Genomic DNA, 26644 nt, shown 5'->3' with positions numbered 1-26644 from the left:
TTTCAAGTTCAACCTGCATTGAATTAAGAATGTTCTGCATGAAGTGTTAGTTAAGACTAAACAACTTTGGGAAACTCACTTCTGGATTGTCACTCACTCTGGACTCATCATTTTCTTGTCTGAGTCATGGGTCAGATTATGCCCCTGTGGGGAGAAGGAAGTGAATTTTCCTCTTAAAGAAATGTTTTCTTTTCTCACCATTGATCATCCTGGAGTAGAAAAGGGGTGTTGGATATGGGAGGGAAAGATTTTCTCCCTTTTTTGGGGAACTGGGACATGAAGGGGAAAAGAGATATTCTGTTTGTGTAGGTTGAGCAGTTTTCTTTGTCACATGAAGGAGTGAGGACAGGGCCTTCGGGCCTATTTTAGATCTGTGGCTGCAACTACTAGCGGTATTTGAAATTACTGTTGAGCCAGAGTGTTATGGTAAAAGCCAAAAGCAACTTCATTTTTGTCTCTCGCTGAACTTTCTCAGTGAGGGTGATCCTTTCCCTATTCCTGGTTGAAAACTTGGATAGTCAATGGTTACAGATAATAAAATGTTATGAGTCAATCACTGTGGCTCATGCCTGTGATACCAGTGCTTTGGGAGGCCAAGGCTGGCAGATCCCTTGAGCCCAGGAGTTCGAGACCAGCCTGGACAACATGGTGAAACCCTGTTTCTAAAAAAAAAGCAATAATAATAATAATAATCATAAAATAAGATTAGCCAGGTGTGATGGAGCATCTATAGTCCCACCTACTCTGGAGGCTGAGGTGGGAGGATTGCTTGAGCCTGGGAGGTTGAGACTGCAGTGATTGCATCACTTCACTCCAGCCTGGGTGACAGAGTAATACCCTGTCTCAAACAAACAAACAAAAATGTTATGATTACTTTAAGGTGAAACTTCCATCTTAATGTGATATTTGTGTTTTTGCTCTTCTCCCAGTTAGGGTCTGGTGCAGACAAGAACATGCCATCTGGGAAGGAAAGACATCATAAGTTCCTTCTCTCTTTCTTCTTCCTTTATCCATCCATTGCTCTTGCCTTCCCCATCTGTGTTAAAGCAAGAGGAGGGAGAAAGGAAATGGGGATTAGAAAATTCTTGACCAGAACTATTAAAAGATTGTTCTGGGCTCTCTGGACCTGGCAGGTATTTAAAGACAAATATTTCTCTCATGAACACTTTTACAGGTTCTTTGGGGACTCCCCTACTAATTCTGTTTGATTTTTGCTTCCTTGATGTAGCTATTCCAGATCCCTGTTTAATCCCTCGGATTCATGCACCTCTGTCCTATGGTTGGAGGTGAGTCCATTGCTTCCCAGACATGGCCTCTACACTGCTATCGCAGGCTACTTTAGCTTTCTCATATGTGAGTCAGACATCTATGAACTTTAGAAATCAGACATCAAGTTCTCTGCATGGTTTCACTGACATCTCTCTCGTAGGCTTTATTCATTGTTTATGCATTCCTCTCCAAGGGCTCACTTTCTTTTCCTTGCTAAAGTATGTCTTTGAGTAGTTCTTTTATCAAGCATCAGTGGAGTTTTGTAGGTTTTAAATGTCTTTATTATGTAAGTGCTCTTGAATGATTTTTAGCTGGGTATGAAAATACATTTTATTAGTAATTTCTTTATAGCCCTTTGAATACCTTACTTCATTGTCTTTTGGCATGTATTGCTGGGAAAGGGGAGTCTTCTATAAATATAATTTTTACCTTCTAAGGCTTTCTGTCTTTTCTTTCTGTTAGCTTTTATGATATTTTTTATCCTTTTGTTCCACAACTGTGCTACCTTTGCTTTGTCAAACTAGGTTTTATTTCATTTATCCTTATAATAATTTAATAGGCACTTAAAAAATCTGACATTTTTCTTCAATTCTTAATCCTTTACCAGTCTTTCAACATTGTTCTATTCTTTTGGAGAGCCTCATATATATTATACATTTAGTAAAATTTTTAATCTAATCTCTACTTCTCTATTTCTCTTTCATATTTTAATATCTTTATTGGTCTGTATTTATCAGCAAACTTTTGTGCTAGTTTCCTGTATTCACTAATTCATTTTTTGATTTTGCCCAGGCCAGAGTATGGTCATCCTTGGTTTGCATGATGCTGTGTTAACTGAAACCTATGCATATCAGAATCCTGTCCTCAGTTATGACAGAATCATGCAAAGTGAAGACATGGTTGCATGAGGTTTGGCTAGCACAACACTGTGCAAAGTGAGGACCACCTGTATATCCAACTCATTAAATGTTTGTATTTCCATGACTATATTTTTCATTTACAGAATTTCCAATTGGTTATTTTTCACGTCCATTGGTTCTTAATCTAATCTGCCTTTTCCCTACATTTTTTGTTGATTGTAAAGCATGTTATTGCTTCACTTATATTCTTGAAGTTCTTTTTTTTTTTTTTTTTTTTTTTTTATTATACTTTAAGTTCTAGGGTACATGTGCATAACGTGCAGGTTTGTTACATATGTATACTTATGCCATGTTGGTGTGCTGCACCCATCAACTCGTCAGCACCCATCAATTCATCATTTATATCATGTATAACTCCCCAATGCAATCCCTCCCTCCTCCCCCCTCCCCATGATAGGCCCCAGTGTGTGATGTTCCCCTTCCCCAGTCCAAGTGATCTCATTGTTCAGTTCCCACCTATGAGTGAGAACATGCGGTGTTTGGTTTTCTCTTCTTGTGATAGTTTGCTAAGAATGATGGTTTCCAGCTGCATCCATGTCCCTACAAAGGACGCAAACTCATCCTTTTTGATGGCTGCATAGTATTCCATGGTGTATATGCCACATTTTCTTAATCCAGTCTGTCACAGATGGACATTTGGGTTGATTCCAAGTCTTTGCTATTGTGAATAATGCCGCAATAAACATAAGTGTGCATGTGTCTTTGTAGTAGAGTAATTTATAATCCTTTGGGTATATACCCAGTAGTGGGATGGCTGGGTCATATGGTACATCTAGTTCTAGATCCTTGAGGAATCGCCATACTGTTTTCCATAATGGTTGAACTAGTTTACAATCCCACCAACAGTGTAAAAGTGTTCCTATTTCTCCACATCCTCTCCAACACCTGTTGTTTCCTGACTTCTTAATGATTGCCATTCTGACTGGTATGAGATGGTATCTCATTGTGGTTTTGATTTGCATTTCTCTGATGGCGAGTGATGATGAGCATTTTTTCATGTGTCTGTTGGCTGTATGGATGTCTTCTTTTGAGAAATATCTGTTCATATCCTTTGCCCACTTTTTGATGGGGTTGTTTGTTTTTTTCTTGTATATTTGTTTGAGTTCTTTGTAGATTCTGGATATTAGCCCTTTGTCAGATGAGTAGGTTGCAAAAATTTTCTCCCATTCTGTAGGTTGCCTGTTCACTCTGATGGTAGTTTCTTTTGCTGTGCAAAAGCTCTTTAGTTTAATGAGATCCCATCTGTCAATTTTGGCTTTTGCTGCCGTTGCTTTTGGTGTTTTAGACATGAAGTCCTTGCCCATGCCTATGTCCTGAATGGTACTACCTAGATTTTCTTCTAGGGTTTTTATGGTATTAGGTCTAACATTTAAGTCTCTAATCCATCTTGAATTAATCTTCGTATAAGGGGTAAGGAAAGGATCCAGTTTCAGCTTTCTACTTATGGCTAGCCAATTTTCCCAGCACCATTTATTAAATAGGGAATCCTCTCCCCATTTCTTGTTTGTCTCAGGTTTGTCAAAGATCAGATGGCTGTAGATGTGTGGTATTATTTCTGAGGACTCTGTTCTGTTCCATTGGTCTATATCTCTGTTGTGGTACCAGTACCATGCTGTTTTGGTTACTGTAGCCTTGTAGTATAGTTTGAAGTCAGGTAGCGTGACGCCTCCAGCTTTGTCCTTTTGACTTAGGATTGTCTTGGCAATGCGGGCTCTTTTTTGGTTCCATATGAACTTTAAAGCCGTTTTTTCCAATTCTGTGAAGAAAGTCATTGGTAGTTTGATGGGGATGGCATTGAATCTATAAATCACCTTGGGCAGTATGGCCATTTTCACGATATTGATTCTTCCTATCCATGAGCATGGTATGTTCTTCCATTTGTTTGTGTCCTCTTTGATTTCACTGAGCAGTGGTTTGTAGTTCTCCTTGAAGAGGTCCTTTACATCTCTTGTAAGCTGGATTCCTAGGTATTTTATTCTCTTTGAAGCAATTGTGAATGGAAGTTCATTCCTGATTTGGCTCTCTGCTTGTCTGTTACTGGTGTATAAGAATGCTTGTGATTTTTGCACATTAATTTTGTATCCTGAGACTTTGCTGAAGTTGCTTCTCAGCTTAAGGAGATTTTGGGCTGAGACAATGGGGTTTTCTAAATATACAATCATGTCATCTGCAAACAAGGACAATTTGACTTCTTCTTTTCCTAACTGGATACCCTTGATTTCTTTCTCTTGCCTGATTGCCCTAGCCAGAACTTCCAACACTATGTTGAATAGGAGTGGTGAGAGAGGGCATCCCTGTCTTGTGCCAGTTTTCAAAGGGAATTTTTCCAGTTTTTGCCCATTCAGTATGATATTAGCTGTGAGTTTGTCATAAATAGCTCTTATTATTTTGAGGTACGTTCCATCAATACCGAATTTATTGAGCGTTTTTAGCATGAAGGGCTGTTGAATTTTGTCAAAAGCCTTTTCTGCATCTATTGAGATAATCATGTGGTTCTTGTCTTTGGTTCTGTTTATATACTGGATTATGTTTATTGATTTGCGAATGTTGAACCAGCCTTGCATCCCAGGGATAAAGCCCACTTGATCATGGTGGATAAGCTTTTTGATGTGCTGCTGAATCCGGTTTGCCAGTATTTTATTGAGAATTTTTGCATCGATGTTCATCAGGGATATTGGTCTCAAATTCTCTTTTTTTGTTGTGTCTCTGTCAGGCTTTGGTATCAGGATGATGTTGGCCTCATAAAATGAGTTAGGGAGGATTCCCTCTTTTTCTATTGATTGGAATAGTTTCAGAAGGAATGGTACCAGCTCCTCCTTGTACCTCTGGTAGAATTCAGCTGTGAATCCATCTGGTCCTGGACTTTTTTTGGTGGGTAGGCTATTAATTGTTGCCTCAATTTCAGAGCCTGCTATTGGTCTATTCAGGGATTCAACTTCTTCCTGGTTAGTCTTGGGAGAGTGTAAGTGTCCAGGAAATTATCCATTTCTTCTAGATTTTCTAGTTGATTTGCGTAGAGGCATTTATAGTATTCTCTGATGGTTGTTTGTATTTCTGTGGGGTCGGTGGTGATATCCCCTTTATCATTTTTTATTGCGTCTATTTGATTCCTCTCTCTTTTCTTCTTTATTAGTCTTGCTAGCGGTCTGTCATTTTGTTGATCTTTTCAAAAAACCAACTCCTGGATTCATTGATTTTTGGAGGGTTTTTTGTGTCTCTATCTCCTTCAGTTCTGCTCTGATCTTAGTTATTTCTTGCCTTCTGCTAGCTTTTGAATGTGTTTGCTCTTGCCACTCTAGTTCTTTTAATTGTGATGTTAGAGTGTCAATTTTAGATCTTTCCTGCTTTCTCTTGTGGGCATTTAGTGCTATAAATTTCCCTCTACACACTGCTTTAAATGTCCCAGAGATTCTGGTATGTTGTATCTTTGTTCTCATTGGTTTCAAAGAACATCTTTATTTCTGCTTTCATTTCGTTATGTACCCAGTAGTCATTCAGGAGCAGGTTGTTCAGTTTCCATGTAGTTGAGCAGTTTTGATTGAGTTTCTTAGTCCTGAGTTCTAGTTTGATTGCACGGTGGTCTGAGAGACAGTTTGTTATAATTTCTGTTCTTTGACATTTGCTGAGGAGTGCTTTACTTCCAATTATGTGGTCAATTTTGGAATAAGTGCGATGTGGTGCTGAGAAGAATGTATATTCTGTTGATTTGGGGTGGAGAGTTCTATAGATGTATATTAGGTCCGCTTGGTGCAGAGATGAGTTCAATTCCTGGATATCCTTGTTAACTTTCTGTCTCGTTGATCTGTCTAATGTTGACAGTGGAGTGTTGAAGTCTCCCATTATTATTGTATGGGAGTCTAAGTCTCTTTGTAGGTCTCTAAGGACTTGCTTTATGAATCTGGGTGCTCCTGTATGGGTGCATATATATTTAGGAGAGTTAGCTCTTCCTGCTGAATTGATCCCTTTACCATTATGTAATGGCCTTCTTTGTCTCTTTTGATCTTTGATGGTTTAAAGTCTGTTTTATCAGAGACTAGGATTGCAACCCCTGCTTTTTTTTTCTCCATTTGCTTGGTAGATCTTCCTCCATCCCTTTATTTTGAGCCTATGTATGTCTCTGCATGTGAGATGGGTCTCCTGAATACAGCAGACTGATGGGTCTTGACTCTTTATCCAGTTTGCCAGTCTGTGTCTTTTAATTGGAGCATTTAGTCCATTGACATTTAAGTTAATATTGTTATGTGTGAACTTGATCCTGTCATTATGATATTAACTGGTTATTTTGCTCGTTAGTTGATGCAGTTTCTTCCTAGCCTCGATGGTCTTTACATTTTGGCATGTTTTTGCAATGGCTGGTACCGGTTGTTCCTTTCCATGTTTAGGGCTTCCTTCAGGGTCTCTTGTAAGGCAGGCCTGGTGGTGACAAAATCTCTAAGCATTTGCTTATCTGTAAAGGATTTTATTTCTCCTTCACTGATGAAACTTAGTTTGGCTGGATATGAAATTCTGGGTTGAAAATTCTTTTCTTTAAGAACGTTGAATATTGGCCCCCACTCTCTTCTGGCTTGTAGATTTTCTGCCGAGAGATCTGCTGTTAGTCTGATGGGCTTCCCTTTGTGGGTAACCCGACCTTTCTCTCTGGCTGCCCTTAAGATTTTTTCCTTCATTTCAACTTTGGTGAATCTGGCAATTATGTGTCTTGGAGTTGCTCTTCTGGAGGAGTATCTTTGTGGCATTCTCTGTATTTCCTGAATTTGAATGTTGGCCTGCCCTACTAGGTTGGGGAAGTTCTCCTGGATGATATCCTGAAGAGTGTTTTCCAACTTGGTTCCATTTTCCCCCTCACTTTCAGGCACCCCAATCAGACGTAGATTTGGTCTTTTTACATAATGCCATACTTCTTGCAGGCTTTGTTCATTTCTTTTTCTTCTTTTTTCTTTTGGTTTTCTCTTCTCGCTTCATTTCATTCATTTGATCCTCAATCGCTGATACTCTTTCTTCCAGTTGATCGAGTCAGTTACTGAAGCTTGTGCATTTGTCACGTATTTCTCGTGTCATGGTTTTCATCTCTGTCATTTTGTTTATGATCTTCTCTGCATTCTTTAGTCTAGCTGTCAATTCTTCCACTCTTTTTTCAAGATTTTTAGTTTCTTTGCGCTGGGTACGTATTCCTCCTTTAGCTCTGAGAAGTTTGATGGACTGAAGCCTTCTTCTCTCATCTCGTCAAAGTCATTCTCTGACCAGCTTTGATCCGTTGCTGGCGATGGGCTGCGCTCCTTTGCAGGGGGAGATGCGCTCTTATTTTTTGAATTTCCAGCTTTTCTGCCCTGCTTCTTCCCCATCTTTGTGGTTTTATCTGTCTCTGGTCTTTGATGATGGTGACGTACTGATGGGGTTTTGGTATAGGTGTCCTTCCTGTTTGATAGTTTTCCGTCTGACAGTCAGAAGGACTGTCTGTTGGTCTGTTGGTGATTGCTTGAGGTCCACTCCAGACCCTGTTTGCCTGGGTATCAGCAGCAGAGGTTGCCGAAGATAGAATATTGCTGAACAGCGAGTGTACCTGTCTGATTCTTCCTTTGGAAGTTTCCTCTCAGGGGTGACTCCACCCTGTGAGGTGTGGGGTATCAGACTGCCCCTAGTGGGGGATGTCTCCCAGCTAGGCTACTCGGGGGTCAGGGACCCACCTGAGCAGGCAGTCTGACCGTTCTCGGATCTCAACCTCCGCGTTGGGAGATCCACGGCTCTCCCCAAAGCTGTCAGACAGAGTCATTCGCGTCTGCACCGGCCCCCGCTGCTTCCCCTATTGGACTTCAGCTGTGGGCTGTCCCCAGAGGTGGAGTCTACAGAGACAGGCAGGCTTGCTTGAGCTGCTGTGAGCTCCATCCAGTTTGAGCTTCCCAGCGGCTTTGTTTACCTACTTAAGCCTCAGCAATGGCGGGCGCCCCTCCCCCAGCCTCGCTGCTGCCTTGCGGATAGATCGCGGCACACTGCTGAGTTAGCAGTGAGGGAGGCTCCGTCGGCGTGGGCCCCTCCCCGCCAGGTGTAGGATATATTCTCCTGGTGTGCCTGTTTCCTTAAAGCACAGTATTGGGGTGGGAGTTACCCGATTTTCCAGGTGTTGTGTGTCTCAGTTCCCCTGGCTAGGAAAACGGATTTCCTTCCCCCTTGTGCTTCCAGGCGAGGCGATGCCTCGCCCTGCTTCAGCTCTCGCTGGTCAGGCTGCAGCAGCTGACCAGCACCGATTGTCCGGCACTCCCTAGTGAGATGACCCCAGTACCTCAGTTGAAAATGCAGAAATCACCGGTCTTCTACGTGTCGCTTGCGCTGGGAGTTGGAGACTGGAGCTGTTCCTATTCGGCCATCTTGAAGTTCTTAAATGTATATACTTAAAGTGATTTTTTGAGTGCAGTTTACGATTGTATTTTTTTTTTTGTTTTTTGAGACAGAGCCTTGCTGTGTCACCCAGGCTGGAGTGCCATGGTGTGATCTTGGCTCACTGCAACCTCCACCTCCTGGGTTGAAGTAATTCTCCTGCCTCAGCCTCCCGAGTAGCTGGGATTACAGGCACACACCACACCCAGCTAATTTTTGTTTTCTTAGTAGAGATGGGATTTCACCATGTTTGCCAGGCTGATCTCAAATCTTGACCTCATGATCCACCCACCTTGGCCTCTCAAAGTGCTGGGATTACAGGCGTGAGCCACTGCCCCTGGCCTACAACTGTATTTTAAGAGCCATGAATTAATTTCTCCATAATTAAGTTTGTTGGTTGGCTCTTTCTGTTCATTCTCATTACTTGCTCTGAAATTTTTATTTATATCTTTATCTTTAGTGTAAATTTCTTGTTTTCTTCCCTATGCTAATTCTATCTTGTTTGGCATTTTTGAAGTTATCTTCCACTAATCTCAGGACCTGCAATCTAGAACTAGGTGTACAGTTGGAAATTTAGGGTTCCTGTCCTGCAACAGTAGTAGAGACAACAGATCCAGTCATTCAGCTGGCAGGGAGCTTGCCAACTTCTGTCCACATGGCATTCTCTGTCTCCAGCCACCACATACACACAGTTAACAATGCTCCCTTTCCCCGTGTCTGTCTAAGCTCCTATTTCACAGTGTGACATTGGATATGATTCTCTGCTATGCGTGGGGATGATTTTAGTGCCTGTCATCCAGCTCTCCCCTTCCCCTTAAAGAAGACCACCCAAAATATTATCAAGTAACTCGATCTAACCTTGACATACAGATTCCTCAGTGGTGTTCAGTTCTCTCAGTTGGATCTGAATGTTGCTTTTGTTGCTGTACATGGTTAGATGAATTACTGCTGAATAAGGTTTAATTATCCCAATATAGAATGATAGAAAAGGAAAGAGTAACTACAATAAAAATAATTTAAACTCATTTGGAAAAAGGGAACATAGGAAACATTATAAGTGGCCACCATTTTATAGCACATAATCTTAACGAAGAGGGATAATAAGATTGCCTTTTCTTGCCAGAAATGTGAGCTCTGTGGTCAGCCAATCTAGTTTACTTATGGTGTATTTACAGGAGGGTATACTTTGTTCATTGACAAATGTGGCCATGTCTAAAAAGGGCTTTAGGGAAAAAGCTATCATGGGGGCTGTAACAATTACAAGTCTGCTTCATATTTCATTTAGGAGTCTATGGATTGCCTTAATGGACAAGTAATCATGGGTTCTTATAGTTTGCCAAGTGTGAGTTTCTCTAGAAATATACATTTCTTAAAACAAAATAAATTTCAACCTATTTCTGTTTACTGAACTCCAATGCCAAATAACCAATGACTAGTCAATCACTGACTCTATAATCCAACCTGAACATTTCTCTCTCCTAAAAGTAGGATAGGGCTTTGTCCATTGTCCCACCCTCAACTGAACTTGGATTCTGCCTCCACGTTCTATTACATGCTGAAAAGGGTGAGCTTTCTGAGGCAAAGATGTATCTTCTTCAGTCTCTACTTTCACAAGGACCAGTTTCAACTTAAACTTATCTATTTCTTACTGAAATTTTACCAAAGGTTGGATGATCCATTCTAACATCCTGCATGTTTCCTATCAAAAATAGTAGTGTTGTAGTTTAGGTGAGTTTAATGTATTCCATATCACCTCAGTTCAGCTAATTCTACATCTTAGAACCTGTCATTTGAAAATGCCCTACTTCTGGGCATTTCTGTATCACCTGAGACTTTTATAGTTGCAAGTGAACAGAAGTCTCAGCTCAAATTAGCTTAAAGAAGAAAATGCAGTGGATAATATAAATAATAAATCCAGGCTGAATACCTAGGTAGATAGGATGAAACTAGACTGAGGACCTTCAAACACATCATCAGCATGTCTTGGTTTCTTCCCAGCTCTTGGCTTTATTTTGCATTTCCCCATGTGTTAGTTTTATTCTCAGATTCTATGTGGTAATAAAATAGCTACAGCTGTTCTGGCCTTGCATCCTCTCAGATTCAAGTCTGTTGAGAAAGAAAGTCTGTTTTCCTTTTTTCTTGTTTTCTTTCCTACTTGCCTTCCTGTCTTTCTTTCTTTCTCTCTTTCTCTCTTCTTCCTTCCTTCCTTCCTTCCTTCCTTCTTCCTTCCTTCCTTCCTTCTTTCTTTCTTTTTCTCTTTTTCTCTCTCTTTTTTTTTTGAGATGGAGTCTGTCTCACTCTGTCACCCTGCCTGGAGTACAGTAGCGCAATCTCGACTCACTGCAACCTCCGTCTCCCAGGTTCAAGCAATTCTCCCACCTCAGCCTTCCAAGTAGCTGGGATTACAGGTGCCCACCACTATGCCCAGCTAATTTTTGTATTTTTAGTAAAGATGGAGTTTCACCATGTTAGCCATGCTGGTTTCGAACTCCTGATCTCAGGTGATCCGCCTGCCTCAGCCTCCCAAAGTGCTGAGATTACAGGATTGAGCCACCGCGCCCAGCCAGAAAGTCTGTTTTCTCATGAAAAGTTACACAAAAGTCCTGTAATTGAGCCTCTCCGTTTCTGATTGGACTGGGTTAGATCACGTGTCTATCTGTAAATGTATTGCTATGGCAGGAGCAACAGAATGCACCCACTGGCTTAGGTTTCATTCTGACTTGGGGCAGATAGACTTCAAGTGTAAATAAAAGGTAGGGTAGAGGAGGGAATAACTCCTACAAAGCAAAATTAGGATAATATTACATAATGTAGAGTGCATAGAGTTGCAAAACCAGCAACAGTCTATCGCATCACTGGATAGAGAGAACCTTAACGCCAGAACCAGTAAAGGGAATGCATGTGGACATAAAAGATACCATTCTGTCTCACATCAATCATATTACCACTCAGTTTCTCCAAGAGGCACTTATAAGGGGAGGGAGCGTATGGTAGTTGTTCTTTTTCTTGTCAGTCTCTGTTTATGTACAATAACCAAGACATTCTTAATATCTTCCTTATAGTTCCTTGTTGGAGCTATCATTCTTAAATGTGTCTAAATCTTTCTTGTATATACTTACATTTTGCCAGTATAAATTTTATGACTTTGTAGACTGTGAATCTGAACTCCTCTTATCTTCTATCCTTTTATCTGTCTGTAGAGGGGATCTGAATTCCAACAAAAACAAATAAATGCCAATTCGTCTCTAGGGGGCTCTTTCTATGGCCAGTTTGGTGTTTTTCTAGTAACTAGAGAAAACTGGTGCTAGGAATATTAAAAACTTAATCCCTAAATCTAGAGCAAACAACTTCAACATTCTCTTCCATTGTAATTTAAAATCAGCTAATTAGAAAACAAAAGTAAAGAAGTCACCAACATTGTATCAGAGCAAATAAAATATTGGGGCAGTTAGCCACATGTGAGCAAGCTGAGGAAGAAAATACCATAGCAATGATGCAAAAATATGGCAACTAATTATTAGAAATAAATGCAAAAAACAGACCAAGAACCCAACTCAGAAATAAAATACCATTCTGTCTTTTGGTTCCTTCCTTATCCCGGGGAGGAGGTGCATTAGTAAAAGATTGTTTGACGACTTATCTGGAGAAAGTGGTCTGGGCTAAGACTATGACACTTTTATCAAACAGTGAAAGAAACATGGGCTTTGGCATCGAGGTGACCTGCTTTAGAATCCTGAGACTCATTCAATAGCAGGCAAGGCACCTAATCATCGCCGAGCCTCAGTTACGTCACCTACTCCTTCCCAGGAGTGTTTTGAGGATTAAATGAGGTATGGTGTCTATGGTGAATACCTGGTACCAGTCCATCTGTTTCTCCTGGTGAAAGCACCAGGAACAAGTTGCCCAATTTAAAAAATTTATCACTTAGAAAAGATAATCTACCAAAACATCTAGAAATTCCTCCTTCTACCCAGTGCTCAGCATTTGAAGCAATGAGGCAAAGAATCAAAACAGAGCTAATGGGGACTATATGAAGCCATTTAGTCTACTTTATGGTCTAAAGCTACCCATTTCATTGTCTATTATTTCTCAGTAGCCTATTTCTCGGATCATTGTTTCGAAAGCTGGTTCTATGTTTATGGCACCAATTCTTGCTTCTTTTTGCTCAGCCAGATCCCCTGCACATAAAACTAGTAGACTGTGAAACAAGCTGCCTCAAGCGGGACCAGCTAGTGGCAGCATATGCAAGAAAGTAAGAGGTGGAGGGTGAGTGGGGAGAGAACTACTGGATGCCTGACATTTAAGGCTGGGACAATTGACATTTGGCCAGTATGGGATCCTGTGGATTAATCAGAATGGTGTCTTGTTCACAAGGGAGGAGAGTTTTGCAATTCAATTTCTAGGAATTTGTCTTACAGGAAGACTTACAGCAGTATACAAAGTTGTCCCTGCAAGGATGTTCAGGGAAGTATTGTTTGTAAAGTGAAAACTGGAGAAAACCTAAATGTTTGTTAATAATGGAAAGGTTAAGTAAATAGGATGTGTTCACAGTGTAGGATGTTATGTGGCAACTCAAAAGAACAAGGTGGAGCTATATATATTAATAATAAACAGGCTGGGCACGGTGGCTCACACCTGTAATCTCAGCACTTTGGGAGGCTGAGGCGGGTGGCTCACAAGTTTAGGAGATCGAGACCATCCTGGCCAACATGGTGAAACCCCGTCTCTACTAAAATTATAAAAATTAGCCAGGCATGGTGGCGGGTGCCTGTAGTCCCAGCTACTAGGGAGGCTGAGGAAGGAGAATTGCTTGAACCTGGGAGGTGGAAGTTGCAGCGAGCTGAGATCATGCCATTGCACTCCAACCTGGGTGACAGAGTGAGACTCTGTCTCAAAAACAAAAACAAAAACAAAACAAACAAAAAAAAAAAGGGGGAGAGAAGGAGGAGGAGAGAGAAAGAGAAAGGAGTTTGGGGGTGACAGTGGGTACTAAGAAGGAAGTTTTTGCACATTTATATTTTGTTGTATTCTATTTTACAAGAAGCATATTTACCTATAAAAATAAAAGTAAATAAAAAGACCCTTAAAAGACACATTTATTTACAACTCTTAAAGTTCAAAGAAATTAGAAGAATTCCTCCTCCTCCAGTTCGTTACATAGCGGGTCTTCTCACCACATCATAATCCTGGGACACAGGTTACAGGGATGCTGCCCAGCCAGTGGGCATCAGCTATTCTGTTAATCTTTGGGAATGGCTTTCCAACAGGAGAGATGTACCCCTTGAATGGTGTAATTATTAAGTTTCTTGGAGAGGCTGCTTCCTTCATCTCCTTTTGGAATCACTTAATTGAGGAACGATTTATTCAATTGATGTATAAATCCCTTTTCTCTGAACTAGGGAAACTGTCATTTCGAAACAGAGCCAGTGGTCATCTTTCAGGAAGATCTGAGGCTTGCCCTCACTCTCAGCCTATTCACAGGGCCCTAGGTCTAACAGCCAGTATATAAAGCAATCTCATAGCCTATAATATCGTGAAATCCACAGTTCTTACCCCGAGATGTCTCATAAATGTGTGATTAGGGACCTATTTCAACTCCCACTCCAATCCCCCAACACATAGAATCTGGGAAAATGACACTTGAGGTCCGACTTCCCAGATTCTTTAGAACAAGACGCCTGTATAGTTTTCAGATTTCTCTTCACGTGACCAGTGTAGCAATCTGAAGGTCTGGAAAATGACATATTTTCACCTCTCTTTTAAGGACATTTTTTTTCCTTTTAAATAAATAAAAAGAAAAAAAAGTAGGACGTATATAAAGAAAGTGTTTCTCTTTTAGGGCTTTCATACTCCAGTTATGACAACACTGAAGAATTTAATAGGTTCAGATTTTCCAGGTGTCATTATGGATTCAATTTCAATTGCATTAAATTGCAGAAAGTCTAATATATATTAGCATGTCACAGCATATCATTATTTGGAAACTTTTTTTCCCATTGTCAATGAAATCAGTTATTTGCTCTTTATTTTATTTTTTAAAAATAATTTCAACTTTTATTTAAGATTCAGAGGGTACATGTGTAGGTTTGTTACACGGGCATATTATGTGATTGCAAACATTATTTAGTGATGTATCTGATGTAATGCCAAGCCCTCATCATTTCTACTTCACAGTTGCTCTTGAATCAATCCCATAGCCACTGCCCTTATTTCAGCTGACCTGGACTCCTTTAGAGGTGGCTGAACTTGTTTTCTGATCTTCATTTGCTCTCTCCATTTTATGATCTTTTTTGATCTTGCTGGAAAATTAATCTTCCTAAAACACAGTTTTGAGCATGCCATTGTATGTTAAAACATTTTCAGCACTTCTCCTTTTCCTATTGAATAAGTCTTAAAAGTCCATACCCCTTAGCCTGGCCTTCCAGGTTGGTTGCATAGCACCTTGAAGGAACCTATCTTTTATGCCAATAACTTCTCTAATAACTTCCATAGATCCTAAGTTTCAGGCAAACTGAATTAGCCCTGTATTCCCCAAACAGCGCATTACTTTTTCTCTAGGTTACATTCTGACATATTATTGTTGTAACTTGAAATTTCCTCAGACCTCACCAGCCTCAAACCACATTGACATCAATACCCAAATTTCACTTCATCAGACACAGAAGTCCAAACCTCTAGCAAATCTCCTCCCAGATATTTATGAGAATCCCAGCAAGGAAAGGTATTAAAGTGGTATCTAAACTGGCCAGGACTGCTGCTACTTTGTTCTTCTGGGTCCCAGGGAGTCTCCCATTGTTTCTGGTCGGTGCCACTGGGCACCATGTGCACCCCAGGTCCAACTGGTGCCATCATGGGCAGAGTGTAGAAGAATGGCTCTCTCCCTTTTATGTTGCTATCTGTGATGATGGCGTGTCATAGCAGTGTTGCCTGGGCTCCAGTGTGTTACAGAACATAGGAGAAGTCTTCCATCTTTTATTTTATAGCACTGTCTCTCCCTTGGAATTAAACTTGCACCCAACGGTTGCACAGCACAGAATCACCACTTCTCCTTCCTAACTCAGGCTTTATTCCTGGCTCCAGCAATTCATGCTCTTTCTAGAATAAGTCATTTCATAAAAGGATTCTCAGGGCCCTACAAAGAGATTTGTGTTAGACCTTTCTACCAGTTTACTAGACATGTACAGATACATATACATTCAACTCCCAACAGGGCACACAGTTTATGTGGTTAATAGGAGACATCTTAGCCTTCAGGCAAGGGAACTTTCCTTTCGCCTCCCCCACCACTTATGACACATACTCAGACATTCTAAATCTTAAAGATGGACTCTGTTCAGGCAGGTTTCCTGTTTACAAAAGAACACATACATTTATATACATTTATATAAAGTTTAAAAATAGGTCAACTGTCCCCCCTATATATTATCTATAGAACACTTTTTTTTTTATTATACTTTAAGTTCTAGGGTACATGTGCACAACCTGCAGGTTTGTTACATATGTATACATGTGCCATGTTGGTGTGCTGCACCCATTAACTCGTCATTTACATTAGGTATATCTCCTAATGCTATCCCTCCCCCGTCCCCTCTCCCCACAATAGGCCCTGATGTGTGATGATCCCCTTCCTGTGTCCAAGTGATCTCATTGTTCAGTTTCCACCTATGAGTGAGAACATGCGGTGTTTGGTTTTCTGTTCTTGCGATAGTTTGCTCAGAATGATGGTTTCCAGCTGCATTCATGTCCCTACAAAGGACACGAACTCATCCTTTTTTATGGCTGCATAGTATTCCGTGGTGTATATTTGCCACATTTTCTTAATCCAGTCTGTCACTGATGAACATCTGGGTTGATTCCAAGTCTTTGCTATTGTGAATAATGCCGCAATAAACATACGTGTGCATGTAGAACACATATGTTTGACTAAACCATAAAGAAAGCAAGGGAGAGGAAGGGGAATATCAGGGAAGGATATGTAAAAGGTTTTACTCATATTGGTAAGGTTCTATTTAGGCTGAGTGGTGAATCACAGATGTTTGATTTTATTATTCTCTATAATATGTGTGTGTATTGCATATATAAAAGTTATATCATATTCAAATTTTTAAGTATAAAATATTTCACAACTAAAAGCCTTGACCAAAAAAGACATTTAAGTATTAGTCTGCACTCCTGCATTTGTTTCCTATACCTTTGTTTCTCTTTCTAAATGCATCTGCTTTGTATTTTTTTTTTTTTTTGACATGAAATCTCACTCTGTCACCCAGGCTGGAGTACAGTGACATGATCTCGGCTCACTGCAACCTCTGCCTCCCGAGTTCAAGTGATTCTCTGGCCGTAGCCTTCTGAGTAGCTGGGATTACAGGCACGTGCCACCATGCCCAGCTAATTTTTGTATTTTTAGTAGAGATGGGTTTTCACCATGTTGGCCAGGCGGGTCTTGAACTCCTGACCTCAGGTAATCTGCCCACCTTGGCCTCCCAAAGTGCTGGGATTACAGGCATGAGTCACCGTGCTGGGCTGTGCTTCTGCTATTATCTACGGTGATCTCCAAGTTCTGAAGAACCCTTCTCATGTTTGCCTCACTTTTCTTATCTCAAGGGCTGCTCTTCTGCTTTCTCTTGTGATTTCCCCTGTGCTTCCTTCCTGATTGCTACTTTATTTATTCAGCTCTTGTGCATTTGCTTTTCACCTCTTTGGATTGCACTGCCAGTGTTTGGCAGTTCAGTTACTTTCCCGTCTTTGTTTTTGTTTTCTGGAATAGTCTACTTACAAGAATCATGGCTATTAGACCAGAGTGCTTCTGGGTTTTCTATTTCCTCTTTTTGGTGATGTTTGATAAAGATGCCATTTCAGATATCTTATTTTATAGGCTACTCTGTAAACAACTGTGGAAATTGGAGTTATGGCAGGCTTTCAAGAGATGTCAACACTGCAGTGAAGTGGAGGCAGCCCTTAAGAAAAATGCTTTCTTAAAAGCTTCTCCTTGGGGAATTTCTGCTGCTATCTACCCCAACTAAGAAGGCCTAGAATAAACATCCATGGAATACTGTGGAATACATGGGATATCATGTAGCCATTAAAAATGATCACAGAGATTTTTATTTATCAACATGGAAAGATGTTTATGACATATTAAGTGAGAAGCACAAGTTATATAGTATGTATATATGTAATATTTGTAAACAATATATATGATCTCATTTTATTTAAAGCCTTCTATATTTAAGTGCATAAACATTCATAGATAAAACTAGAAAGTATACATCAAATTGTGAAAAAATATTAACAATGGTTGTCTTGGGATGGTAAAATTTGGGAGCGATTTTGGGAGGTTAAATTTATATGGTTTTCTCTATTTTCTAAAGCACCTGAAGTGAATATATATGGCTTTATAAAAAACAGCATATGAATATCATTTCAATTTTTTTAAAGAGAGTTTTGGTGAGATTAAGAAATTTCTCTTTTAAAGATTTCATTTCTTTCTTTTGAAACAAACTATCTGAAAGTATTATTTCTCCATCCTTTAGCATTTAGCATAACACCTGGGCAGATTTTACGGTTAAAAATAGTGAGTATTCTATGGATTGTATTGGTACACACATATCAACAATTGCAGTAAGTTCTAAGTCCAGTTTGCCTTCCTCAGGTTGTGTGGTGAAGGTCCTCCTCAGGGATAAGGGGGCGGGAGAGATGGGCAGATTCAGCCTGTAGCCAACATCGCCGGGGTGACAGTGGGGTGGACACAGAGCTGTCACCGAGAAATGGCCTGAGGGAAGGCAGTGCAGCCTCCTAGGGTTGCATAATTCCATCCAAGGAAATGGAGATGTGTGAATTTCCCCTGAGGGCCTGGCAGGGCACTCAAGCTGGAAGTAAAAGTGGCCTTAGAATTTTTTAATAGGACAGAAGTATGCTCCACTGTTCCCACCTCGACTTCAAAGACACAGTCAGTGGCAGTGGCAGTGGCAGTTGTGGCAACTATGGTGGTAAGGTGACCAACTATCCTGATTTGCTGGGGACTTTTCCCGTTTTAACACTGAAAGTCCCACATCCTAGGAAACCCCTCTGTCCCAGATAAACCAGGATGGTTGGTCTCCCTGTACTGTGGGCACATCAACAGTGATTGGGAAAGGTACCTCACTGGGGCAGCGAAAGCTTGTGGAGGTGATGGCAAGTGAACAAGAGGAGGCAACAGTTGCCATGGCAATGATGGTGTGGCACTAGGAGAGATGCCAGGATGTGGTGGTGCTCCTGGTAGTAGAAACCTGGACTCCAAGTGAAGAGTCGAGCCAACAGCTCTTGCAAGTGACTTTTCAGGCCAACCATGCCTGTAATCCTAGCACTTTGGGAGGCCAATGTGGGCAGATTACCTGAGGTCAGGAGTTGGAGACCAGCCTGGCTAACATGGTGAAGCCCTGTCTCCACTAAAAATACAAAAATTAGCTAGGCGTGGTGGCGGATGCCTGTAATCCCAGCTACGTGGGACGCTGAGGCATGAAAATCACTTGAATCCGGAGGTGGAGGTTGCAGTGAGCCAAGATGGTGTCACTGTACTCCAGCCTGGGCGACAGAGCAAGACTCCATCTCAAAAAAAAAAAAAAAAAAAGAATGAATTTTCAGTTTTCCCACTGCTATTGTAACCAGGAAATCCAAAGCACTGGGATGGAGGTGGGGGCCAGTAGTGGTGGCTGGGACTCCAGGAATTATATCCAAAGAGGCTCCGTATCTCTTCGTGATCCCTGTCTACTCACATCCCTTCCATTGTCCTTGCCTTATGCCTGGGATGGGGAAGCATTAGCTGGCACTTTCCAAACTCTACCCTTCTTTATACAGCTTTTAGGGGCTAGAGTCACCTTTAGCTTTTTACATACGATATCCTTATCTTTCTTGTTCACGTTCTTCTTTTTTTAAAAAAGATCTTTGATTAAGATCTTTAAATCTAAGATCTGAAATCATAAAAATTCTAGAAGAAAACCTTGAAAAAACTCTTCTGGACATTGGTCTACATAAAAAATTTATGACTATGACCCCAAAAGCAAATGCAACAAAAATGAAAACGCTTCTGTACAGCAATAATAATAATAACAATAATAGAGTAAACATACAATCCAGAATGGGAGAAAATAGTTGCAAACTATGCATCCAACAAAGGATTTATATCCAGAATTGACAAGGAATTCAAACAAATCAGCAAGAAAAAAGCAAATAATCCCATCAAAAAGTGGGCAAAGGACATGAATAGACATTTCTCAAAAGAAGATATACAAATGGTCAACAAACGTATTTTTAAAAAGCTCAACATTAGTAATCATCAGGGGAATGCAAATTAAAACCACAATGAGATATCACCTACCCCAGCCAAAATGGCTATTATTAAAAAGTCAAAAAACAGTAGATGTTGGTATGGATGTGGTGAAAAGGGAATGCTTAGATGCTACTGGTGGGAATGTAAATTAATACAACCTCTATGGAAAACAGTATGGAAGTTTCTTGAAGAGTTAAAAGTAGATCTACCATTCAATCTGGCAATCCCACTACTGGCTATTTACTCAAAGGAAAAAAAAAGTCATTATACCAAAAAGATACGTGCATGTATATGTTCACCACAGCACAATTCACAATTGTAAAGATACGGAATCAACCTAAATGCTTGTCAATCGATGAATGGATAAAGAAAATGTGATCTATATACACCGTGGAATGCTACTCAGTCATAAAAAAGAAGAAAAGAAAGTCTTCTGCAGCAAACTGGATGAAACTGGAGGCCATTATTCTAAGTGAAGTAACTCAGGAATGGAAAACTAAACACCACATGTTCTCACTCATAAGTGGGAGCTAAGCTATGTGTATGCAAGGACATGGAGAGTGATATAATGAACATTTGAGGCTCAGAAAGGGGAGGGTGGAAGTGGAGTGAGGGATGAAAAACTGCTTATTGGGTACAAAGAACACTACTTGGGTGATTGGTGCACTAAAAATTCAGACTTCACCACTGTACAATTCATCCATGAAACCACAAACCACTTGTACCCCTAAAGTTATTGGAAAAAATATATATTAAAATATATACATAAATATATAAAAATATAAATACACACACACATATATAAATATAAAGATCTTCAGTGCTTAAAAAAATTAAGTGTTTTTTTTTAAAGTTGCTAGACAATGGAACATATTTTAGAGAAAAATGTCGATTGAGTAGTTTTGCTGAGGGAGTACAAATCAGGGGTTGTTAATGGCCACAAATTAAGGATTGAAAATTAGCACTGTGGATAGGGAGGAAAGGGTCCACAGGCCTGTATGTTGGTTAAAACAAGTCCTGTGGTTCATTGGTCAATAAACAGCATTCAGTTAGATTCTTTGAGGGTCTGGCATACCTGAATCACTCAAAATGTATGGTCCTAAACAGCCACAGCAGGTTAGAGCCAGTTATGATGAAACGCAATGTTCAGTTTTACTGTTTCCTGAGTAAGTGTTGCTCTAAAAATACTTCCTTTTATACTTTACAATCAAAAGCTGAATTTGCCAGTTGAGCATGAAGGTTTCTTGTAGCCAGGACTTCCTCCCTCCACCTCTGGATAAATGTGCTTCTACTGAAGCTGCTATTTTTTGTTTATTTGTTGTTTTTGAGACACAGTCTCACTCTGTCACCCAGGCTGGAGTATAGTGGCACAATCACAGCTCACAGCAGGCTCAGCCTCCCAGGTTCAAGCAATCCTCCCACCTTAGCCTCTGGAGTAACTAGGACTACAGGCATGTGCAATGATGCCTAGCTAATTTTTAAATTTTTTGTGGAGAAGGGGTCTCACTATGTTGCCCAGGCTGGTCTCAAACTCCTGGGCTCAAGTGATCCTCTGGCTTCAGCCTCCCAAAGTGTTGGGACTACAGGAGCGAGCCACCGTGCCTGGCCTGAAGCTATTTTAATCCATGCCTTATCCACTGTTCTTTGGATTTTGCAAATTCCCTCCTTTTATTCTAGACAAATAGTACTTTCCTCAGAATTTCAGAGCTGAGATCTAGTCTTGATTAATATGAGTTTCCTCTAATACCTTTGTTTCTTCTTTTTTTCAAACTGATGAAGGCGGACTGTCTATCTCAATGCACCCTTATCTCTTTAGTTTCCTTCTAGGCCTTCCTTCGCAGCCAGGTCCCCACACTGAGATCTGTCCTTAGCCTGACTGTGCCATTTGGTTCTCTCTCAGGGGGACACTGGTTTTGTGCTCCAGGTCATTGTTTCTTTTAGGTGCATAATAGTAAAAAATGATAGCACATCTGCATTTAATTATGATTCCGTCTTTCTGGCTCCACGTTCACAAATTTCTAAGACTTTGGAGAGAAGGAATATTTGCTACAAACATTGGCTGCAGTGATGATGTTGTCATCTGCTTTCAATTTCCTAGATGTAGCCGTAAACAGATGTAAAATGTGGCTAAATGGTTGGGAGTGGAGTGTTTGGACCATCTGACAGGGTGTAGATAGGACTCTCCACATGTCTGCAGTCATAATTTTGTCCATTTTTTTTTGTTTTTATCTTTAAAAATATGCCTCCTCACTTCTTTTTCTTCCTACACTGAACTGGCACAGAACATTCACAACGTATGTAGTGGATTTCATAGACTTTTGTGTTTCATAATACATACATTTTTGACCTTTACAAATGATTTCTTTTCATCTTTAGGTCACAGAGCTTTTGTGTTGATATGTTTGAGAGGGGCAGAGAGTAATAACACAGGGAAATATGATGTATGGAGGACAAGTGCCTTTTGTGTTACAAACTACACACCTCCTCTGCCCCCAGCCAATGCAATGCTTTTGACCACAAACTTACGTTCAATCTGTCCATGTAGCCTAGGGGCAGCTGAATCATTCTCCCAACTACAATGCTCCCTGGAGGGTTCATTACAGCACTGAAGAGTTTTGATGACTGGCACTTTTGGCGTCTTTTTCTTTTGTCGTGGGCTTCAGCTGCCCCAGCTCCTTTCCAATACCCTACTTCCCCTTGCTCAAGAGTTACTTTAGGGTTGATGATTACTGAGGACACGCAAATAACAGCGGCTCAGATGTTTGAGGAATGCAAGTTGTTATAAGATAGGGTGCACTTAATTAACTTCAGACATCAAAACTTGTGTTGTTAGGGTTCTTGCTAACAGAACAATACACAGAATAATCTGTAAACTTAACAGCACAAGAGATGGCGTGTTCCAGACATCACCAAAGGCAGTCATAAAATCAGGGCCTATTTTGAAAATTGTGACTGATATTTATTAAACTAATATCAACCAATTATACTGTCATAAAAAAGTCAGAAACGATGTTCATTGTCAAGTAATTCCTTATCTCAGGATAATAAAAGAGAAGCTTAGAGTACTTTTTGTCAGATGATCTCAGGGTTTTATAAGTATTAACACATTAAATCTCATAATGTATAAGGGTTAAGAAAATAATTTGGTCATTTCTCTGTATAGCCTGTCTGGTTAACTGTTTATATATTCCTACTTTTTAACTTATTTATTTATTGAGACAGGATCTTGCTGTCTTGCCCAGGTTGGAGTGCAGTGAGCTATCATCAGTGGACTGATCAACCTCCACCTCCTGGGCTCAACTGATCCTCCCATCTCAACCTCCCGAGTAGCTGGCACTATAGGTGTGCACCACCATGCCAGCTAATTTTTATTTTTTTGGTAAAGATGAGGTCTCACTATGTTGCCCAGGCTGGTCTTGAACTCCTGGGCTCAAGAGATGCTCCTGCTTCAATCTTCCAGAGGTCTGGCCTTACAGGCATGAGTCACCACTCCAAGCTTGCTTGCTCTTTCTCTCTCTTTCTTTTCTTTTCCTTCCTTCCTTCCTTTCTTTCCCTTTCCCTTTCCCTTTCCCTTTCCCTTTCCCTTTCCCTTTCCCTTTCCCTTTCCCTTTCCCTTCCCTTTCCCTTTCTCTTTCTTTCTTTCTTCTTTCTTTCTTTCTTTCTTTTTCTTTCTTTCTTTCTTTCTTTCCTTCCTTCCTTCTTCCTTCCTTCCTTCCTTCCTTTCTTTCCTTCTTTCTTTCTCTTTTCTTTTTCTTTCTTTCTCTCTCTCTCTCTTTTTTTTTTGACAGAGTCTTGCTCTGTCACCCAAGCTGGAGTGCAGTGGCATGATCTTGGCTCACTGCAACCTCTGCCTCTCAGGTTCAAGAGATTCTCCTGCCTCAGCCTCCTGAGTAGCTGGAGTTACAGGTATGCACCACCATGCATGGCTAATATTTTGTACTTTTAGTAGAGATGGGTTTCACCATGTTGCCCAGGCTGGTCTCAAACTCCTGAGCTCAGGCAATCCACCTGCCTTGACCTCCCAAAATGCAAGGATTACAGGTGTGAGCCACCGTGCCTGGCCTTAAGCCATATTTCTATCTTTTAATTTATTTAACTTCTCTGTGTCTCAATTTGTTTCTGTAAAAGTCACTGGGTCCAAGGCAAAACAGTGATGTAGGTGAAGTTTGAATTTAATGTCTTCCACCTCTTCCTTATCTTCATGTGGGGGTCCTCAGGTTGGGGCGAAGAAGTAACAAAAGCAAGAGTGCCCAATTCTTGCTCTCAGCTACTGAATAACTTGTAATGAAGGTATTACCTGAGATGCTTATGTATGACTCCTCCTAGGAATATATGTATATTTATTTGTAAATTTTTATTTTGATGTAATACTAACTTACAGAAAGTTACAAAAATAGTATAAATAACTCCAGTTTACTGTTTATGCAGATTCTGCTCTATTTATTTTGTCATGTGCTTGCTATCTTTATTTACATGTGTATATGAATATATATGATGTATATTTTTTCTGGCCCATTTGAGAGTAAGTTGCAGACATCATTCCTCTTTACCACTAAATACTTCAATATGTATTTTCTAAGACACAAAAGAAATCTCTGATGTAAGAGATTATATAACTGCAGTCTAATGATCAAAACAAGGAAGTTTAACATTGATACAATATTCTTATTCATATTAAGTTTATGGCCCATATGAAATTTCGTAAATTGTCTCCGCAATGTTTCTCAAGCCTTTTCTGTCTGTTCCAAGACTCAATCCAGGAACACTCTTTATACTTAGTTGACATGTCTCCTTAGTCTGCTTTAAACTGGAATAGTTCTTTAGTCCTTAACTTTCATGATCTTAATATTTTGAAAAGGCCAGTTATAGACTGTTCCTCAGTTGGAGTTTGTCTCATGTTTCCTCAAGATTAGATTCAAGGTAGGAATGCCACAGAAGCGACGTTGAGTCCTTCCTGGTGTACCATGTCAGAAGGTTCATAATGGGGTTAATAGATCTATTTTTTTTTTTTTTTTGAGACAGAGTTTCACTTTTGTTGCCCAGGCTGGAGTGCAATGGCACGATCTTGGCTCACTGCAACCTCTACCTCCCTGGTTCAAGCGATTCTCCTGCCTCAGTCTCCTGAGTAGCAGGGATTACAGGTGCATGTCACCATGCCTGGCTAATTTTGTACTTTTAGTAGAGATGAGGTTTCACCATGTTGCCCAGGCTGGCCTTGAACTCCTGAGCTCAGGCAATCCACTCGCCTCAGCCTCCCAAAGTGCTGAGGTTACAGGTGTGAGCCACAGCATCTGGCAATATATCTATTTTTTAAAAGAGAACTCTTTTTGAGAATATGGGAAAGTACTCAAGTCCTAAAGGAAAATATATTTTAAAATGAAATGGGAGGGTATCTGTATTTGAGCCAGGGATCTGATCAAATTCTCTCTCAAATCCCTCAAGGCAAATCATCACTTACTCTGCTTATTTGTAACATGGTTTATCTTGGTGTTACCTCATCTATTAATTCACTTGCTTGTTCATTCATTTAGTCAAATATTGGTTTAACACCTCCTGGATGCCAGAAAACTGTTGCAGGTGCTAAGAATAAACAGAAAATAAAAAACCAGAAACAAAACCCACCGATCCTCATGGGCTTCTATTCTAGTAGGAGAAATACACAATAAACAAATTAAATCGGTTATATAGTATGTTAAAAGGGGGAAGGGTCATGGAGAAAACATAAAGCAGGGAAGGCATGACAGGAAGTGCCAGAGGAAGCTATCAGGTTAAAAGAGGTGGTCAAGGAAGGTCTTCCTGAGAAGACAACATGATAAACTACAGGCCCCCAAGCTGAGCCATGTGGCTTCTGGCTTCTTTTGAGGATGCAGTGTTTATTGCCTATTTGTCTATGTCCACCTTCTTTGCTGCTGTACTCCCAGAGCCCAATAGGCAGGGAGCCCAGGACACAGCAGACATTCAGTGTATTGGATGACTCCCATGGGGTAGTGGTTATGGCTGAACATAACACGAGAGGCCTTCTCCCTCAGAAGAATGTGATGAAATACGCAATTGATGAACATCCAGGATCCAGATATTCACCTATGTTGAAAATTGCACTTCCAATCCACACTCTCAGTGCCAGTGAGGGTATAAACTAGCTCGAGCATTGCAGAAAACAATCAACAACATGTCACAAGAACCTTAAAACGTTCAAATGACTTGAACCAAAAATGACCTTTGAAAATAGGTCCTAAGGAAATAAATACAAATGTAGAGGAAGGATGTCACTGTACTGTTATAGAAGAAAACAATTTAAATGTTCTCCGTAAAGGAGTATGTAAATAAATGAATAGTCCTTTGATTGCAAATTGTGTAGCCATAGGAGAAAAATATCATATTTTGGAAGAAGATTTAATGACTTGCAAAAAGTTTTGTCTGATAATGTTAGGTGGAAAAAGCAGGACGTAAGATTATGTATTCTGTGGGATCCATTGTAAAACTCTCTTCTCTCTCTCTCTCACACACACACTCCTTTACATACATATAAGAGAAAAAATATTGGTAAAAATGTTACCTATTTATCATCATCTTTGAATGATTGTTTTTCTGATATTTTATCCTGCATTTTCCAAGCCTCCATTAGTAAGTATAAAAAAATAAGGTAAAAACAAATTCCCAGTTCTTATTTCTATGTTTCCTCTGTTTTTTGTTTTGTTTTTGAGATGGAGTCTTGCTCTGTCTCCCGGGCTGGAGTGCAGTGGCATGACCCCAGCTCACTGAAACCTCTGCCTCCTGG

The 26644-nt window shown here is 40.3% G+C and overlaps 1 long non-coding RNA gene across 1 annotated transcript in view; it reads right to left on the bottom strand.

Moving 5' to 3' along the window:
- Window positions 1-854: 854 nt before the first annotated feature.
- LOC117081789 overlaps window positions 855-26644 on the bottom strand; it is a 29041-nt gene continuing 3251 nt past the window's right edge. Inside the window, exon 2 of the long non-coding RNA XR_004436280.1 lies at window positions 855-1036. This is a non-coding gene — a long non-coding RNA (uncharacterized LOC117081789). The remainder of the gene's footprint in view (window positions 1037-26644) is intronic.

This window comes from Trachypithecus francoisi, unplaced genomic scaffold, assembly GCF_009764315.1.
Source record: "Trachypithecus francoisi isolate TF-2019V2 unplaced genomic scaffold, Tfra_2.0 Lachesis_group8, whole genome shotgun sequence".
Lineage (NCBI taxonomy): Eukaryota > Metazoa > Chordata > Mammalia > Primates > Cercopithecidae > Trachypithecus > Trachypithecus francoisi.
This window is presented reverse-complemented; position numbering and strand designations above follow the sequence as displayed.